The following is a 4,748-nucleotide window of genomic DNA, read 5'->3' as shown; positions in this document are numbered from 1 at the left end:
AGCCACAACTCCCTCAGTGCTTTCCATCAGACACTCAGGGTAACCTAAAAGCACATCAGTTCAGGAAGAATTTGCCTTTCTCTGGGAAGTCATCTGTAGCCTAGGATACCTTAATCTTCAAATACTTTCTCGTGCTCTGTGGATTAAATGGGGCAGACATTCTGTCATCAGAGTCAGATGTGACTTTAAAAATGAGTAGCCTTTACTCACCACTGTGTTACTCTGTACTTCTATGAGATCATCATTTTTTGATTTCACAATGTGCGAGACCATGTAGTAATTGTCTTTCAGTGTCAGTCTTATTTCATAAAGTCCTCCATGTCCACCCACATTGTAGAGATAGCAGGATTTCTCTCTTTTTTATGGTTAAGAAAAGCTGGAGAGGGCAGAGGGAGGGGGATGGAGAGAAATTGGTCAAATTATAGTTAGAATGAGTAAGTTCTGGGGTCCTACAAGATACTATAGTGGCATTAGGAAGCAATATGCACTGTGTACTTCAAAATAAGTAGATAAGGATTTCCAATGCTCTTGTCACAAAAAATGGTAAATATTTAAAGTGATTGACATGCTAAATAATTCGATTATTATGCAGTGCAACAACACCACAATGAGGAGAAAGAGGAAATATATATGTATGAATCGTATATCTATCTCTAGCTATCTGATAGCTTATAAAGTTATTGCTTGACTATATTATAAAATCAAACATCATTAAAGTGCTAAATATGACCTCTAACACCCCGAAGTATACTCCGAATAAAAATATTTTTGTTCTGCTTGTAGTGACATTCAGAAATTTTAGATATCCATAATTAATCTTTTAATTAATTTGTCAAAATAAGCCCTTTTACAGTTGAGTTGTGTAGCAAACTCCTGGCAAGGAGAATAGAAGAGGAAGAATACATAAGAGTCAGTTCAGCTCAAAAGAGACATTTCTTGAGAGAATCTGGGATTTTATTTTATGAAGCTATTATGAAAACATGATAGTTTTTAATTGCATTTGTTTAATAATTCATAAATAATACAAATGAGAGTATGTCCTTTTCTTGCTATAATTATGCTGGAGAGTAATAGTTTTCAGACAAATTTTATAGAACACTATGTTGCAGTATGTAAACAAGTTTACAAAAATTGTAATTTTTGAAATGAATTTATATATCTAGAATCTTTTCTGTGCACAGTTGTCTTACAAATCACACTAAAAGTGTGTAGTAAAGGATAGCATAATATTTTCTAATTTTTTTCTCCATTAAACATTTTTTTCTCTCAGTTAACCTCTGGAGGATTTCAAAACAACTTTGAGTAATTTTGAATGGAAGAAAACTTTTGTATCCCTGAGTTGTGGGGACACAAGATATATAAGCCACAAAACTTACTTTTTAGTAGGGAAGGCAAATCTGTCATTCAGACCATCACAATTATACTGATATCTTCATTAACAATAATAAAATCATAACATTCTAATATCTCCAAACTAATAAAGAATAGGGAGTAACTGGCTTTGCCAGTGGCAATAAAACCAAAGATTTTTTAAAAAGACATGAGTTTAAAAAGATCTGAGAAGAATATTTCCAGGAGAAGAAATGGGAACTGTAAATTCTTGAATTTATTTAAGCAGGAACATGCAAATAAACAGCTTTTTAAGATACAAGAATATAACAGAAATACTGAGGATAAATTTGAGAGGGCAGTAATTCAATTGAAAGGACAGAGTGGAGGGGTAGCTCAGAAATCTCTAGACTGATTCCACATCATTTCACTGCTGTGATACTCCCACTTTTGGAATTGGATGGACTTGATCTTCAAAATATCAACATACTTCAAATATTTGGATCTATGGATAAGGTTTACTTTTAATACAGCTAGATTGTATGTTAATTGAGTTTTTTTCCTCATTGAGTTTGTTGGTACATCTTAGGTGTACAGTACAGTTACATTCATTATTGAGATCTTGAACCTTTACATGACAGCTCTTGGTTCTCATTTTTTTCCCCTTGTCCCTGCCCTCCCTTCACCCTCTCCTCCCTTTCCCCTTTACAAACACTTTATTTCTATTTTTTCATTTTCTCATTTTTATCTTTTCCATTATTACCTTTCCCCTACCTGTCCCACTTTGCTTACAATGTTAGCCCATTTCTTCCTATTTCACATTGTCAATTATCTCCTTAGGATCTTATGTACTATTATAGTTTTTCACACCAGAGAAACTCTTCAGTATCTGTACATGTTTGACTTATTTCTTTCACTTGGGAGTATATCCTCAATATGTATCCATTTTGTTAAGTTTTTATGGCCTGATCTGCAAAATTGATCATCACTGTACAAATCCCAAACAACTAGGGCACAAAGAATGTTTTCACAGGTCAAAAACAGCCTGTGGAATCACAGCTTTATGAGTTGGGGCTAATTTATTCTGTTTCCAAGCATCAGGATAACTGCCTGAAAGTGACTAGAAAAATGGAATAAAGACTGCCCTCATGACCTCTGAGAGCTGGCAAAGAGAGCAGCACCACCATGCCCCATTCCAATTTAAGAGCAGCTGAGAACCAACAAGGTCCAACTTTCCACCAGATGGTACAGCAGGGATTTTCCACCCATGCTATAGCTGTCTTCTTGAGTTGACTCACCAGTGTCATCTATTAAACATTCTTTGCCTGAGATAATTTGGCAGAATCTCCCATCCTGGGACATTGGAATGCTGCCAATCTTCTAGTATGGATGCTAACTTGCAGAAGCTCATATGGTTATCGGAAGTAAGACTGATGAAGGAGGGTGATTCTGAGCAGTCAGGATGGTGAAATCTCCCTATGGGCATAACATTTACTGCTCAGGATGTTAGAAGCAGCACAAAATTTTTTAAGGCAATAAAAAAAATCCATATATTGATTTTCTTTACTCATTTTATTATTATTTTACTTTGTTGAAATGCAGCCTTTTGAAATAAGAAACACCTATTATCAAGAATCTGGTGTGCGGGAAGGAGAGCCACCCCTGCTCCTGACCCAGCCGCCATCGCTCAAGAGCCAGGATGGTAGCTGTGCAGGTGCCCCTGAAACCCCATAAGCCCCCAAACCCTTCACTCTCAGTCCTCCTGACTGTGCCAGTCTTTGGACCCACTCTGCAGAGGCAGAGGTGGTCATCAAGGGTATTTTTCTGAGTTTCCAACTTTGAACATCTTTAAAGAAAGTGCATGGGAAAGCTGTAATAGAATGTTGTGGAGTTCAACCATTCAGAAGGTTGGGGAACTCAATCTGGGCCTTGCAGCCCAAGGTCAGTCAGCGTCATGGGGTTCAGCCATCAGCTAACTGAGATCAGGGGTCTTGCATCCTCTCTCTGTCTGAGCCATTAAATGGTAAATCCACTATATTGAAATTTTGTTCACTGCAGACATGTTCTGGACTGCTTCTTGATTTCAATTTAATTCAAATGATTTAAAGGTGATAGACAAGTGACTACTACCGGTGGTCAGTGTCAAAGTGCTTGATCTCAATGTGTTGCTGATTGTATCAGTTGGGGTAAGGCATTGTGGTTGATTTGATGAACTGTTTCCTCTGATGTTACGAAGATGAGAATGTCTGTGGGTCATTAGAGACACAGAAGCTAGGGCACAACTATATCAGGAAGATTTGGGTGATAATCCAGAGATTAAACCAAGGACATTCCGACAACAAAAATAAAAATGAGAAAACACTTAAGCAAGACACAAGGACAGACTTCCAGTTTACCAATGGTAAACAGGAGGGCAAATGAGGACTAAAAGGCCAATAGTGAGACACCAGGACACCCTGAACTCAAAGCACAGGAAGTAACAAAACAGATCAATCAGGCTCTAGAAAAATTCAAAACAGAAATAATTTCCCAGATAACCATAGAGATAGTGAGCAAACTGGAAGTTGTGATTCGAGATCCTAGAGCAGAAACTGACAAAAAAATAGATGAGCTCAGGACCATAATAGAAGCCATGAAGGCCCAGCATAAGAAAGAAATGGAAAAAATGAACAGCCAACATAGGAAAGAAATGGAATCCATAAAACAGATTCAAACAGATATTCAGGAGATTAAACACTCTATCAAAAGTATACACAACAGAATAAAAGAATGCGAAGATAGACTCTCAGATATAGAAGATAAGATTGCAGTCAGTGATCATGAAAAGAGAGGTCTCTTAAAAACAGTAAGAGATCATGAGAAATCCATCCAACAACTCCTAGATGATGCAAAGAAGAATAACATAAGACTGATAGGAATACATGAAGTAGCAGGAGAAAATACAAATGACTTTAAAAAGCTGTTCGCAGAATTAATGACAGAAAACTTCACAGACAGAGGGGAAGAATTTGACATTCAGATAACTGAGGCATATAGGACCCCAACTAGCTACAATAAAAAAAAATCTATTCCTAGTCATATAATAATCAAGATCCCAGAAACCCAACAGAAGAACAAAGTACTACAAGCAGTAAGAGAAAAGAAACAAATCACATACAAAGGAAAGCCCATCAGAATCAAAGCAGACTTTTTTTTTTTTTATTGAGTTTATTGGTACATTTAGGGATACGGTACAGTTACATTCATTGTTGGGATCATGTACCTTTACATGGCAAGTCTTGATTCTCATTTTTATCCCCTTACCTCTGCCCTCCCTTCACCCCCTCCTCCCCTCCCCATCTACAAACACTTTATTTTCATCTTTTCATTCTCTCACATTTTTTTCTTTTCCCTTTTTGTTCTTCCCCTACGTATCACAC

This window comes from Fukomys damarensis, unplaced genomic scaffold (genome assembly GCF_012274545.1).
Source record: "Fukomys damarensis isolate Sample0158 unplaced genomic scaffold, DMR_v1.0_HiC HiC_scaffold_1, whole genome shotgun sequence".
Lineage (NCBI taxonomy): Eukaryota > Metazoa > Chordata > Mammalia > Rodentia > Bathyergidae > Fukomys > Fukomys damarensis.
Note: the sequence above shows the minus strand (reverse complement) of the source record.